This window comes from Uranotaenia lowii, chromosome 3 (assembly GCF_029784155.1).
Source record: "Uranotaenia lowii strain MFRU-FL chromosome 3, ASM2978415v1, whole genome shotgun sequence".
NCBI classification, from domain to species: domain Eukaryota; kingdom Metazoa; phylum Arthropoda; class Insecta; order Diptera; family Culicidae; genus Uranotaenia; species Uranotaenia lowii.
Window position 1 is genome coordinate 35,214,075 of NC_073693.1, and position 16,499 is coordinate 35,230,573.

Genomic DNA, 16,499 nt, shown 5'->3' on the forward strand with positions numbered 1-16,499 from the left:
AGATCAGAAACATTAGTTTTAATAAAAGTGCAATTAGATCTAAGAAAAGTGCTAGTTTTTAAGTAAAATGCATACGTAAATATTTTTGAATATTTTTTCAAAAAATTAAAAAAAAAATCTTAAAACTAACAAATCATGTACTTCTGTTAAACCTAACTCTTCTATAATTATGTTTATCCCTAATCCTAACTATGTTTTAAAAACAAGACGAAAAACAAAAGTTTGACAAATATTTAAAATGAAACAAATTTAAAAAAGAAACATCTGAGGCATTTGTAACGATCGTTGAATATCAGTTATAAGATAAATTTTGATAATTTCGTAATCAGAAATGATCACAATCAATTTGAAGAAAAATATACCTTTTTGAACTCTAGGGATCAATTGAACATTTTATTAAATTTTGTCTGAAAAATATTGAGAGTTTAAAATTGTTTTGAAAATATGGTGTCATGAAGTTCTTGTTACATGTTCATATCTATAAATCTTTTCAAACCATTTTTTTAAAGTAAAAATAATATGTCATCCACGTTTTTTCTATCCTTTATCAATTTGTCAGCAATCCTCGATACGCACCCCATCGAATCGAATTGGCGCCATTTTTTCGAGAGAAAAACTCAAAGCAAGAGAGTCGCTTCTACTCTTCCGCCGGAAACGCGAGCAGAAGCTTTCTCCATGTACATCTAAGTCATTAGCATTATAAAGTACCCAGCCACCCAGATGGTTACTATCATTTCCTTTCGGAACGCGTACTCGGAAGGTTATTCAGCCAAAAGTCATTCCCATCCGGTCCAATTGAGTCGAATCGAATCGTTTTCGATCGTTCAACCAAACGAAATCAACCTTCTGAAATCACAACCAGAACTTTCACTAGAACGAGATTTTCTGAACCTCCCACTTCCTCACACAGCTTCCGGGTTCCTGTGTCGGTTTCAAACTGGGACTAACTGTCGACGACGTGATTTGTTGTGGGCTAGGATTTGTTTACCTACCAGAAGAGTCGAAGAGCAACAAGTGCCCAGTTCAGTGAGTGTGCCGAGTTGTGGGTGTGTCATCATCATACTAACAACGAGTAGTGGTTTTGTAAGTTGTAACCGTGAATATTTAGTTTCGGGATTTCGAAGCTTGTTGACGGTCGCCATACCACTTGGTCGTTGGTCGTTGGAATTTGAGCTGAGCTATTTGGCGGAAAATTGATTGGGCAAATTTATCAGTGTGCCATTCGCGGAGTCTGAAAGTGCCTGGAGTGCATGGAAAATTACCCCGTTTCAGTGTCAGGACTCGCAGAAACGCTTCCAAGAAATCTCACACTAATTAGTGCATCAGCCGCCGTCTGTTGATTTTCCGAAGAATTTGCTCGAGATCAAACGAAGACACATCGGCGCCAGGATTTTGTGTGATTTTTCCTTCTCTTAAACGAGATTACCCCTGACGGCAAACTTTGGTCACGGATTGTAGCAGTTGATGTTACCTAGCAGTTCCGAGAAAAGGATCTTTTTTGGCGACCCTTCAGAAAAAGGTATGATTTCGATACGGACTGGTGAGCTGTTTAAAAGTGGTACATAGTACAACATTGTGTTCCCAGCATCAACGTTTAAGGGGAACTTATTTAAGCGTGAAAGGAAACAGAATGAGTAAACTCGCTGATCTAATGAATTTTCATGAATTTTCAAATCATCCCCGCGTGTTAGAATAATAACATTAGTATTCGAAAATGGATCGAAGCGAATGTTCTGGAAGGTTCAGAAGCTGAAAGTATCGTTAAAGATTCAAAAACAAAAATAAAACGTCGAAACTTTTCAAACGATTTCAAATTGGTTTCTCAGATTTCACGAACCTAACCATTGTCGATTGGTTTTGTGTTTTCGAAGAACATAAACATTGCAAAGCTTTAAAATGATAAAAAAAATCCATTGAAAACTCTATTAAACAAAATTCATCTAAAAAAAATGTAAGCTAGCTCTGGAAGCTGTAAATGCGAGCCATAGCCGAAGAAGTGTAATATCATACCCCAGCAAACTTCAAAGAAAACATCAAAGTTGTCTCGGCGGAAAACTTTCAAGAACAGAGTCGGAGGACCATCATTCTGAGGAAAAACGGAAAGGCTTGATGGAAACTGGACCTCAGAGCTAGTACCTATCTACATAGTTTTCACTTTTTTCCCCCATCGCTTCTCAACGAACGATAGATTTCGATTCGGTTCGATGCCATCTAGGAATTTGTGCCTACTCATACGCATTTGAGTGAGTACAATAGAATACGTTGGTATCTGATTCCGGGAACAGTTTTCCACTAGAATTGACCTCAATCGATGGGGTAATTACAATTCTAGGACCTTCAATTTGTCGGACGTTAAATTGATAGAAGAATGCCGGTTTAAACGATTGTTTAAACGATTAACCTTATTTCAGATAACAAATAGTTTTTGATGAAAATAAGTGTGTTCCAGCATCAGGAGTTTTTTGGCAGCACTGCATTTTGATAGTCGCGTTTAGATTTGCTAATCCCAAAGTTTCCTAAATTGTGCGTATTGTAGATGCTTTAAATTGATCATTACTGGTTTAAACGATGTGTAAAGTGCGAGTGCGTTTTTGAGTTAAGAAATTTCGAAGATGATTGTTGTGTGAAATAGGGAAATAGGAAAAAATATTATGTTTCTCAATGCTTGGTTGCTTGATGACGCGGACTGCAGGGGAGAGGTTCGGGAAAGTTCCGCGAAAGCTTTCTATGATGTGGCGCTTGTGGAGCTCATTGAAGGTTTGAACTGCGTTACCTCCCGTTACCATCAGATTGGCTGACAAACTTTTGCTTGCACCGAGTTCTGAATACAAGATAAGTATTAGTTTTCTTAGTAGTTGTTATCTAAATAGTTTTTTCAAGCAATTTTTCGTTTTTGTTTTTTGTTCGGTACAGTGCCGTAAAAATTTCGTAAATAAGTAGTTCATGAATTTTGCTTAATATTCAATCTTGCATGCAATATTGCTTTGAACAAACCACGTAAAAAAAAGCTCCTCTTATGAAGCTTTTTTGAAGCTCACTTCATGTTTTCGTTAAGATTAGTTTCGTTGAACGGCAAAACTTTTCAATGCATGGTTGCCGATATAGCAGATTAATATGTATTAACATGTTCAATTGTTATAGACTGAAATATTTCTTCAAAATATTATTATTTGTTATTCTGTACCAAAACATAATATCATTTTCGAAGCAATTTAACTGAGTCTGATTTATTATTTTATCCTGATCCCTTGGAAAAGTTACATATGAATAGATTTTTGTCAAAAATACACCATCTATAAATAGGCCTATCTCATTACGGTCAAACAATCCGCTGTAGAATTAATTTCTTGGAAATGTTCGAATGGTTCGAAAGCATAAAAGATAAGTACTTACATATTTCATTATCTTTAATATGTAAAGTGTAGTATGTGTTGGCGTTAATAATTATTATTTAAATTGTTCGCACTGCATTTCACAGCCAGTTAAAATGTAGAGCGGCTTTTGTACATGAATGGTTTTGAAATCTTACCTTCGCGTATAGGTAATGATCGGTAGTTTTTGCGGTTTTGGCTAGGTTAATTTTTTTTTTATCTACTTGTTTGAGACAGCTTATTTAGTCATATAATTTTGTAGATTGTGATAAGGAAATACGAAATAGCATTAAGCTTATTAAATATTAGAATTTTTTTAAGCTCGACGAGGGTTGTGTATCATTTTTCGGCTGCTGCAACTGGTTGCGGCCCATTTTTTTCAGGAAACTTAAAAATATTTTTTTTCGGGATTTTAAACATCTTGGGTTACTCCGAAATATGTCACCACAATGACCTAGTGTAGACCGTGTAGACTAGGCATTAGAGTGTAAACAGAATCCGCGGTAAGATTTTAGTTCATCTTATGATTTCTTTTTTTCTGTTAAACAACGAACTATAAAGATATTCTGATTGTTAATTTAACAATATGAAACTTATCCTACCATTAAATAATATCGTATCTTTGAAGTTTTTAGGTTATCACCTTTCAATACATAACTCATACAACTTTGAACGGAAGCTTCAAGGTTATTATTTTACGGAAAATCTTAATCAGTCTAAAAAATTTAAGGGCAATGAGATGATTTCTTAGTGGCAAACCAAGAAGAGATTTAGGGAAGTTTTTTACCAAATTTATGGAGAATCATAGGAGCAACATACATTCAAGCTGATAAATCCATTATTTTTAATGTTAGTAAATAGTATCCATGATAGGTGCATGATTTTGTGAAGAAATTGAATGTGAACAAGTGTAGACAATATTAGTCTAGTATCGTCAATATGTATAATTTAATTATGGACATATGACTGGAACCGTTCGGATGAATTGTGTAAAGTTATTTCGCAAATAACGGGATTTAACATCAATTTGAAAAATTTTCAAAATCTAATATTAATAACAGAACATTTTTGTTGACAATAGCGCTAGACTGCCTTTTCATCTTAGCAGCTGTTTTTCAATAATATGGGGCTACTTAAGAATTATTATATATCTGTTCCCCAGTTTAATAGGAGATAGTCCATTAAAATATTGCAATTGGCAGGTTAAAGAACTTGGATTTTGATAAAGGCTTGAAAAAAAGAAAACATTAAAGATGTAAGAAAACCTATGATCGTACCATTTACCAAAATTACTTCTGAACTTTACAGTTTTACTATTTAATCGAATAAACGATTTTACGAAAGGAAGAAGTTAATTGTGTTTTTAGGATTTAACTTGGAACAGCTAATGAGTGTTCATAGAAAAATAAATTTCGAGAATAAGACAGAAAAAAAACTTAATCACACTAGTCAAAAGTGTCTCCTGATCATATCCTACCACCCCAACCTCCAAACACAAATTGTTTTGCTAGGATGCAGAGGTAACCTCGGTCCTAAAGCATGATATTATATTCTATCATCCCTTTCTCTTATTTTCCTCTCTATCTATTGACTACTAGGACGTGGCCGGCGCCGTTATTGATGTTCAAAGAGAGAGCATCAGTTTTGAACATTGTGAATGTGTTGTCAATCCCAGACACCATTCTTTTGACCTCTGGACAAAATTGATGGCCTCGGTCAATCACGGAGTAGCAACCATTGGCGATGTGGAATCATTTCTACTGAGCCACGCTTGTGATCATGGTTTCGAAATGCTTTTATTGTAGGAAATGAGAGACACGCAATGTTATTATTGATTGATAATTAAAAGAAGGATACATTTTTTCAAAGACAATCATTTTGTAAAAATTAGTAATGCAGCATTTCGAATTCAATGATTCAGGTGGATGTGAGTAGTCGATCAAGCTAAGCTAAAATAAGTGTGTTCCAGCATCAAAACGAAGATAGATGAATCGTTATAAAAGTTCAGAAATTCTGATCAATTTTACTTAAAGTTACACGCAAGAATGTCACACAAGAGAAAATTCTATGAAAAATGCTAATATTATCAAAAAATTCTTTCAAGATGAGTTAAGACATTACGTTATTTTCCACAAAAAAAAACACTAAAAAAGAGGCATATTCGAGTTTAATCCAGAAATAAACCAGAAATTTTTATTAAAAAAAAAGTTGAAATTTTAAAAAGTTACAATGTTTTGTTGCAGCCAGGGCCGTTGGAAGAGCCGCTTCATAGGGGAAGAAATTTATCACTGATTTTTATTCTTTGATAATTTGGCTCAAACAATTCATTAATTGAAAAAAATCTAAAAAAAATGAGTACCTACTATTAAGTTATTTATTTTTAAATATTTTAAAATCAATAGTTCTTCACATTAAATCGTAACTTTTGAAGGTACGTTCTAGAATCTTTAAAATGGCAAGCAAAATTTTAAATGAATCCTTAAGTTGCAAAAAAAAGGGAAATTATTTTCAATTCATTCTCTTAATAGTCTGGTAAATTAAGCTTAAGGAAGCCTTCAATAAAAAGAAAACTATTCTTTGCTCAAATTAAATCTGCCAAACTTTTGAGCAAATTGAAGAATACCAACCATTGAAGAAAATAAATCAAATTTCCGAAACTTGAGGTAAGAGATCGAAATTTTTGCAGTTCAAATCTTATTCTTGTAAATTCGATCCAAATTTAAGTTAGAGTTTGAAATTTGACTGCAATATTAACTATGGTAAACAGTACACAAAAAAAATGAAATTCCCTGAAGTTACGTGTAGATTGCATGTTTCTTTATCAGCAAATATATTTCATGAACATTTAATACCCTAATTAATACTCTTTGGAACATTTTATTTTATTATGAAAAGCAGGATTTTTATAAAACAAAGCTTGCAAAATGATCTCAAATTCTACTTTATATTTGATATTATTAGCTGAAACTTCAAAATTTTAGTATCAATCAATATTTTAATTTTGTGATCTTCTCAACGAAATAGATATCTTGATATTTATATCTTGATTTTAAAACTCATTTACGAGCTGAAGCTGCAATCAAAATTGGTATGTTGAATCTGTGTACGAATTTCAATAGTATTGAATACTGAATGAATATTGAATCAATACGATTTCTGAATCTAAATTCCAGACCAGAATTACTAATACTGACCTCGTTCGCATTTGGCAACTTTCGATTTTGGCAACATTCGATTTTAACAACATCCGATTTTGGCACTTGTGCCAGCATCCATCAATTTTTGGGAACGACATTAAGTTATATTTTTCGCTATAACATGATCTATATAATATAAATAAACACCATAAATACATTTTAACGATCTCAAGGTACCTACTCAAAAATGACAATTATAATGAAAATTTTATAAAATTACAAGAAAAAACACATGCAAACAAATAACTAAAAATGAAACAAAATAAATAAAAAATGATGGAAAAAGACAAAAATGACTCAAAAATTAACAATATAAATAATACAATAAAAATTCTGAATGCATCAAAAACATAATAACAAATAAAAAAAAATACTGAAAATGGTGAAAAATTGACTAAAAGTTATGGTAATGATAATAGTAATATTTCTACTAAAAGAATAAGTAAAAACAAGTTGAGAAGCTTTGGGTTACTATCTGGATTGAATTCAAATATGAATTTTCAAATAATGAATCTGCGTTTTATGAGTTTTGAATTCTTTATCGCCATGTCAAGGATTTACTAAGTAGGAATTCTGCATTTTTGAATTTGATTTTGAAAAAAATCTCAGGATTGATTCTACGTTTTGAAAATCAAGAATTAAATTTGCAAGGAATGCGAAATAAAATTGAAGTAGGTTTTTGAAAAAGCTTTTATTTTTAATTTGGGTTTTCAAGAATACAAAACTGGATACAAAAACCGAAAGATGACAAAAGAAATACAATTATTTAAAATTCAAAATTCATAACTGAATTTCCATCAACATGTGAACTTTGTTTTGAAAAGTTGCAGCCGAATTTTCAACCTGAGATTAGTTTTTGAGGTTTTAGTATCAGTGCTGAGTCAAGATTGTTTCTTTTAAATAACCTTACGCAATCATCAAAATTTCATTGAGAATTTAGAATTTAAAGTGTAGACAAGAATATCTCGTTTGGTTTTTCTGAACCTTAATGGGGGAGGGGGGGATTTTAACCCCCCAACCCCTCCCCCCCTGGTTCCTACAGCCAAGGTTGCAGCTAATCGAGCATATTGTTAGTTGTGTGAGGTCCATCTTGTCGCCAGAACGAATTTTATAGACTCCCTTCGGGCCCGAAGAAAGCCACCCAACGTTCCAGAGAGAGCTCCAATGCTAGCTTTGCTAGATTTGGACAACATGACCGAAATCTACATCTTCCTAAAAGCTATCGATCTCCGTATATAATTTTTTTTTTATTTTCATATTTCGCTTTCTATCTTCTTTTTTCTTTTGAAAAAGTGCTAGACTAAGAAAATGATTGCCAAAACAAAAACGAGTGTGGCTCCTTAAAATATTTACGTATGAGCCGTTTCAATTGAAGATTTAAAAAAAAATAACTCCCCAGAGTCCCCAGTCTTCCCTTTTATAGAAATCCATCAGTGAATCGGTAGAGCTCGACGTGTACTAAAACGAAGATTGCGGGTTCAAGTCCCGTCGATGAACTGTTGTATATTTTTTCGAAAAATTCATGATATTTACGGCTTATGTTCGTTCCTTCTTTAATACCTCATGTTTCTCTGATATTTTTCGTCACCTTCGAATATTTCACATTAGATACAAAATGTGAAATATTCGAAGGTGACGAAAATTTTTTTGTAAATTTATATAATCTCCATTGAATTATACAAAAAAAATTCTAACAACACTTCCAGACAACTTCCACTTGAGGAAAACTTTGTTGACAAACAAAACACTTTCTTGAGACATAAATTTTGTTTGAAGGCAGGTTTTTACTAATTCCTCAAGAAAAAAATACACACTCAAAACAAAACAGAATGTAAAACTACCGAGAATCTTACATAAGTAAGCATTAATTCACTAGCTAACAGCATATTTGACTTAAGTACACTGAAGATCAATTTCAATGAAAAATCGGGTGCTGAATTCAAAAATGAAATAAAAAAAACTCAACACAACATCAATTTGTAATTTCTGTGTCGTATATAAAAGGTGGATAAATTTGGTATCGATCATCTCAACATTAATATGGCGTATGATTGACTATATTGTTGATATTTATGATCTAAACAAATGATCCGGTCCGGCCCGGTTGCCCGGATTTCATTGAAAAAAGCCCGGATCATACAAGAAAAAAAAAACAAATAGTGTTGTAATATTATTTCTTTACGCTTCGAAAACGAGATTTTTTAAGTAAGTTTTATAAAAATAATCGTAAAAGAAATAATGGAAGCCTGAAAAACGTTTTCGAATCTGCTGAAAAATTTAGATGAATTTTTTAAAAAAAATTTTTGTTTCTCGATTTTTGTTTAGTAATTCTTGGGTTTTGACCAAATTTACCCGGATATTGTCCAGATTGATTACGTGCTGCGGCTACGTGCTGAAAAAAATCTGGCAACCATAAATTAAGGATTTCCTTAAAATTCTACCTTTCAAAAGAAGAAGTCGCCAACCTTTATTATGACGTTTAAAAAAATAAAAGGATTTGGTTTCATTTTAAAAAAAAAGTTTGATTTTGCATGAATAAGCTAGTTATAAGCTGTTTTTTTTTTCAACCACAAGCATTACCATTTTAAGCAATGGTGAAAATTTATCAAATATTAAGCGATAAAAGTAGTAGATCATGTTTGGAGTTCAAATCAGATTTATTTTCTACTCTTCTAAAATCGATTCAAATTTAACATCTAAGGTTGAAATAATCTGATGTTTTTATAATGTTTAACAAAAATACAATTAAATATAATTTCAACTCAATTTTCACTTGAAGATTAAGTCAAAGTTCATGGCCAACAAAAATTTATTAATTAAATTTATTTCATAATTTTCAATCTGGGGCTGTTTTTTTTAAATGGAAATCTTAATTTTTCAAAGAACAAACTCTTCAAAACGATTTCAAATTTTATTTTATATTTGTGATTTCTCTTGTTTGTGTTTCCAAACTGACTCTGACTACATATTTAAATTTTGAATCCAGAATCAAAAGTATGAAACTGCGTTCCTATAGTTGCAATCTTGAATGAAATTCTCACCTTGATATATTAATCTTGATTCTAAAATTTAGCTACAAGCTGATTCGTAGTTTGAATTTTTAATCAAAATTCCGAATCTCTATCCTGCCTTTTTAACCTGAGTTCAATATCTGAATTCCGAATTTGAGAACGATTTTTGAATCTTATATCCTGATAATAGTTCCTAGAACATTTGATATTTGTTCTAGAAAAAGGTGCCAATATGAACAAAACAACAATGCTGTTATCTTAACAAGTTTTAAAAATTTTAGTTTTCGAGTTATTGAACTTTGTTTGAAAAGTTTTACAAAATGTGGTCTGAAGATCTTATGTATCACTTTAAAATGTTTCTCACATGAAAAAATTAGTATAAAAATATTCATTCCAATATGTCAATCTTTAGAGCATAACACGAACTTCATAATGCAATAGTAATATCTCAATTTTTTTAAGAAAAAGTTTTCCAAAATGTTTGTTATGGGTATAATTGATCCCTAGAGTCCAAAAAGATATATTTTTCATCTGAATGGAGCGTGATCATTGGTTATCCTGAAATTACTCATATCTGACCAATCTTATAAATAAAAATGGAGGCGTTTTTTTTGTAACACGTATGAATGGTCTATCGGAATTAAGTGAAATTTGGTATCCGAGGGGTTTTCGGGCCATAGATGGTTTGTATAACAGTTTCGAGAGTATTACTTTTTATGGATGGGGGGCTCCTATAGAAAATCAACAAGAAACGGGACAAAACTCGAACAACTTGAAGACGATTTTCATGAAAACTGATTCACCAGCACGAAGAAGTTAAAGAACTGAAATCATTTTCCAACGATTTATTAAGTTTACCGGGTCAGCTAGTCACTTATGTTTATCGAGTAATTATCTGTTAAAATTGGCTAAAAATACTGTAGGGATACTCCAGATTTCGACAGCAGCTATTTTCGTCTGATTTTTAATTAAAGGCCTATCTTTCTGTTTGTTTTCTTAAGCTTTATATGTTTATATTTTTCTATTTCTGTTCTTCCAATTTAGCATGTGTTGAGCATAAACATTATTGCAAATAAGTTATTCAATAGTAGTGAATCATTAAATTAAAAGTAACATTCTAAATCACCTATTAAATACAATGTCATCGATCAATTATGAATAGTTTTGAATCATGAAAAAACTTACCTTTTATTCAAATAAAAGCAACTTAAAAGGAATCAATGGATGGATGTTTTCGTTAATTTAATTCATATTTTTGCCTACATTTTACAGAATTTGAACTATTTTTAAACTGTCGAAAACTAGTGCTGAAAATTTACCTAAAAATCTATTTTTCGACACCCAACTTCCTGTGAGTGTTTAAACTGTTTCCATGGTGTAAACACGCCGTGTAGTAAACAAGCACCTGCAATATGCAAAAATTCGTATTCCTTTGCAAATAAAGGAGGTGGAATTGTTCTTGTCAAAAACTTTTGGTGTCGAAAACTAAAATTTAATGTCGAAAACTGGACCATCGAAAAGTTTTAGTAAAAAGTAAATTAAAACTTTATTTTGAGACTTTTGATCAATAAAAAAGGTAGAGAATGTAGAAGAAAGTCTGATTCATAGAACCAATCATATTAGAGATGAAAAACTATAGTCAATTGATTTATTTATATGGTTTCGCTGACAAAGCAAGTAAAAAATGTCGAAAACTAGTTAATTTACCCTATTTATCTGAAAACTAGAAAATTGCGCCTTAAAGTATACAATGAATATAGGGTAGAAGACAAACTTTTAGAATTTTCTTTGTCTGATACTTACAAACTGTGAAATGAGAACTGATTTGGCAAGAAATAGCCAACGGACCTTTTATCTTCAGATTTTATTAGATTTTTGGCTAGCGTCAGGGACCCTGAATGAAGGATCGAGTCTTCTTTAGTAAAGGATCAAGACTCCTGTAACGTTAGAAAATATCACATTTTTTTTAGTCTCACTAAAATGCTTCTAGCTCATCTACGAGTTCATATATTATTGTAACTTTTGGAACATATTAACTTGAAATAACAGGCTGTGAGAAAAAACGCAAAAGACGACGAGTTGCTAAATTTTCCCAAAAAGATATGAAGGAAATAAGAAAAGGGGATCAAGTGTCCCCATCCTTCGAATGTTGCTGGGAAAAAGTATTACAGTAAACTTTGATTATTAATGTAAGAAAATCTGCTACTGGACGTTTTACCAGTTCCACAAAAATGAATATGTTTAGAGAAGGTAACATCCGTAGGCTAGAATTTCTCTAAAAATGATGCCATGATTGAAAAGACGTACAATAAAAACACAACCAGTGTACCATGAATGAAACTATGAGTGCACACGATGATTTTCTTGTAAATATCAAAATATTTCTCTCAAGGCAAGAAAATTCCAGCTCTAAATTGTTTCACATTCCGAATTATGTACAGCTCACGGACAAACCGTAAATTAGTTCCAACTACCAACAACCATTTTTGCCGCTTGAGTTTTTCGAGAATCTTTCCTACCAGACCCGTTGGAAAAGTTCTCAAAAAAGTTTTACCTTTTCATGATGAATTTCCCCAGTGAAGTAGCCTTCTCCTAGCTAGTCAAATACTTGACCCGAGCAAATAGAAGGTACTCGCGGAATATTTTCACCTCAGATTTTGCCAATGCTTTTTATTTGACCATCCATCAACAGTAATTTTTTTAGCGGGGAACCAATTCGATGCGGCTACTCAACTTGAAGCAGTAAGATGAAATATTTGAAGGTACGATGTACATATATTTAAAAAAATTAAGGAATTTTCAACCTGAAAAGAACAGAGCATGGAATATGTAAGCTGATTGTTAAAAAATTCCAGGAATAAAAAATTATAACTTTATATCTGTTACTCCATAGTAGTTGGCCCATGATGAATGAATATTTTGTATGTGATAATAATGCTTCTAAATAAATTCGTCGCTCTCAATTTCACCATCTTTCATTTCTTCTTCTATCCGTCTAAAAAATATCAAATTCTTAACCCTTTCCTTCCCACGAGGTTTTTCACGTTTCAAAAATAGAAATATTGATTTACAGCTAAAGTTCTAGAACAAAAGATGCATAATTTAAGCCTAATTTAATGATCCATTTTATAAATTTGGGTTTTGAGGTGGATCATATCTAGCGTAACATTTAAAAAGGGCGAAACTAGCAGTTAGCTCGAAACGAGAAAATCGCGTTGGAAATTTCGGAACATCTAATCAAATCCTATTTAAAAAATCGACCACTTTTTGTTCAGCAAAATAAAAAAAAGTGCATTATATTCACTTATTGTTCGTTGATTATCAAAATCTTTAACTTTTCTCACTAAATTTCCGAGATTTTCAAGTTTCGCCTTTTTATGTTTTCGATTTCAGTTACGCCAGCAAGTTTCGGCCCAATTGATCGGCCGTTTTTGTTTTGGTTTTGAAGTTACGCCCACTTGTCTCACACGCAAAAACTAATTAAGCCGTTTTGTCACACACGGTCAACTCAGTTACGCCTATTGGCTCTACACGAATAGAAAAATTAACCCCATTTTGAATAGGCGTAACTTCACGTTCCAACGAAAATGCATCAACATGAAGTTTCGCCCATTTTAATTTTATCAATTTTTTGAAAGTTTTAAGCGATTTTAAGATGAAATCGCGTTTAGTAGGTAAAGTGCAACTGCGTAAATCCGGAATGACCGTTAACTCGATTTGTTTACATTTGGCAGTTTCGCCCTTTTTAAATGTTACGCTAGATATGTGCTCCATTGGGAAGATAACAACACATAGGGTGCAAATGAAAAACAGGAAATAATTGCAAAAAAACATGGAATTTCATCACTTCATTGATCACAAACTAAAACGATCCTATTTGATGAAAAACTTCTTTGGTATACGCATCCCTCGAAAGTCTATTTATTGAAATATCTGAAATTTTCATTTTTTCCTTGAACAATTGGCCGCCATGACACTTTGCGCAAGGGAAACAAAACATGCCGTTTTTCGAGAAAATCTCGAACTTTTACAAATATATTGAGACATGTGGTCATTTAAGCAGATGAATTAACTATCCTGAAGCGAATTTTTTTGTTGACGAAATGATTTTCTTGAGTATTGATAAGAAGCTTCACAAGATGAAAAGTACGTTTTGTTCCCAGTGTATCACCAGTGATCCACTTTACTTACTCAAAAATTTATATGTTTTAGTTGAAATCTAAGTAAACCATCATTTGATTCTGCTTGCATAAGCAACCTTCTGCACGTCAGTATTTTTATTTCAAGGAAATTTTAAAAACTTGTCAAGTTATTGAGCAGCAAATGCTGACTTGATTTAAATTCGAAAAAAAATCCGTCTTTTTTGCAGCTTTTGATCTGCCAAGCAAAACCTAGCGAACCGATTTTCTTCAAATTTTGTGAAATGTTTCTTTACTCATATCTACACATTCGGTGAAAAAATGGTGTTGATCCAAAGTGCCCAGTTCAAATGCGAGCTGTGCAAAGTTGTGGATCACCTGTGCTACCATGGGAAGGAAAGGGTTAAGATGTTCTTTCTAAAAATAATATCACTTTTTACCGATAAGGTCGATAAATCAAGTTCTAACAAGCATATACTACGGTGATAAATCTCTTCTAAAGTAATATATTTAAAACCAGTCGATAGATTTTTACTATTTTCAGAACTTTTTCACAGTTGACATTTTATTTTGTTCGTTATACCACAGATGATTTCTCCATACGTATCACATCAACAAAATCAGACATAGTTTCGGTATCTCGTTGTTGATTTTGGCATCCGTAATTGAGTAATCTCTTCTTAGTTGCTTGGGCTAAAGTAGATCTTTCTACTTCCTCCAAAGTCAAACAATCGACGGTACTGATGAGACGGTTGATGAATGGCTCGTATCGTATCGTAGAGCAAGCAAGTCATTTTAGAAGGACTTGGAAACACGACCATCAACGACGCCAGGACATCACAACGCACCAGGCAGACGGATGATTGGACCATACTTGGCTGGCGACAGAAAAAAAACTTGTCCTCATCTTGTTTCAAGACACATTGGGTTAAAGTTTTGATATTTTTTGAAAAATTGATAATATTGGATGATTTTCGTTATCAACACAACATACACTTGATTGTGCAACTCAAATTTTGGTATGATTTTATAAAAAAAAAAATTCAAACCTCAATTTCAATAACAAGAAACGTGTGTGCCGAAGATGGGGATGCTGCTTTGACCTGTTTTCCCAGCATGGTTGTTGGTTTTACACACCAATCGGCCATCCCTCGAAGGAAGAGAAAGATTTCCACCGGGAGAAGTCCGGGCGGGAAAACGACATACAACAAGTCGGAATCCCGCTAGCCCTAGTCGTTTCGGTATTGACATGGATTTGCAATCAGACTAACAGTGCGGCTTCTCGCTATGTTAGCCGTTACTAGTAAGTCGAGTAGTAGGTAAACCAAGCGCTGGAGTTTCCCATCAAAATTACTGCGGCAGCTTTCGGTCATTCTGGAAAACATCCAGCACGATTTCTAAAAACAAGCGCTCTTGTGGAACAAGAAATAAATCATTTGAAAGAACAAGTAAGAATAATCCATTAAAAGTTGTGTTTCAAGTTCATCATCACATATAAAATCTAAATTGATAAAGTTACCAGTCCTCGTCCAGTAATGTCGCATTTTGCAAGAAAATTCGTTTTACGAAATGACCTTTACATCAAAAATGATGGGTGCATTTTTCATCGATTTCTTATCCAACGTACTATAAAATGAGCCTTCACTATAATCGTTTGTTGGCAATATAAGAAATATTTTTGTCTCACTAAATTCTGTCAGTTTGAAACTAGATTTCAAAGATTTAAACAAAACCAAAGAAAAGTAATACCGTAAAGTGAATTGAATCGCGACTACTTCCGTAATGGTTTTGTCAAATTAAGCTCAGCTAACGATGATATATTTTGTGGACCTTTACAAAACTAAGCTCCAGAAACAAAAACAATTAATCAATTTTAAAACCGGAATCTTAGACATTCTGATTTGTAGATTTCCAAATAGGCCAATTGGTGTGTCAAAGAATGTTTTTTAATAATCGTTACAATTTAAAGCAGTTTGGATTAATTACCTTCTTTCACTGAAATAATGCTAAATTAATCCCATATCGCATTTCATATTTTCAGAGATGGCAAATCACTATACTCTGTGTATTGAAAAAAAAAACACTTGTCGTGGTATTAAAATCGGCAAATTACAACATAATGTTTATGGACTTAATTAATGAATTTATTGAGCCTTAAATTGTTATTTGTAGATAGCAAAAAACTCATATAATATCAATTTTATTATTGTTGTTCTTGATCGCCACTTTTAACAGTAGCAAAAAAAAAATCATGCCCATCTCATTTTTATTTGTATGATTTAGTTTGCTTACACCATCTGAGGCAAATCGTGGGCTCAATGAGCAAATTTGACAAAAATATTAAGAAAATAGGTAGAAAACTGTCCCGATTCACCCAATTTTACGGTTAATATTTATTTCTGTTTTGCCATAGACACATTTTTTTTTGCATTTTCGCGTTTGAAAACATTTTTATCTGTGGTGTATAAATTCAGGGGTTTTACTGTTTATCGATTTCTTTCACTAAAATTCATCAGTATCAGGAAGTATCAGTATCATCAGCATAAGTGTTCAAACTCTAGAAATAAAAGGAATGTGACCAAAATTTAAAGTTACTTTTCCGCTTTAATGTTCAAATACTCATCACTAGCCAAAGATTTCAGATCGTTTAGTTCAGATTTTTAAATGAGGGTTGAACTTGAAATCTGATAACCTATTGAAAAGTCCTTCAACTCAAACGATTTATTTTCATAAATCACAAACCTCAACTAAGAAGCATAATTGAAAGTAATAATAAGGATT

At 32.5% G+C, this 16,499-nt stretch overlaps 1 protein-coding gene across 1 annotated transcript in view; it reads left to right on the forward strand.

Annotated features, from left to right (window-relative positions):
- The first annotated feature begins 749 nt into the window (after window positions 1-749).
- Window positions 750-16,499, forward strand: part of LOC129755411 (ras-related protein Rap-2b-like) — an 88,118-nt gene continuing 72,368 nt past the window's right edge. The window contains exon 1 of the mRNA XM_055751899.1: window positions 750-1,519. The gene's annotated coding sequence lies outside the window, so the exon portion shown is untranslated. The remainder of the gene's footprint in view (window positions 1,520-16,499) is intronic.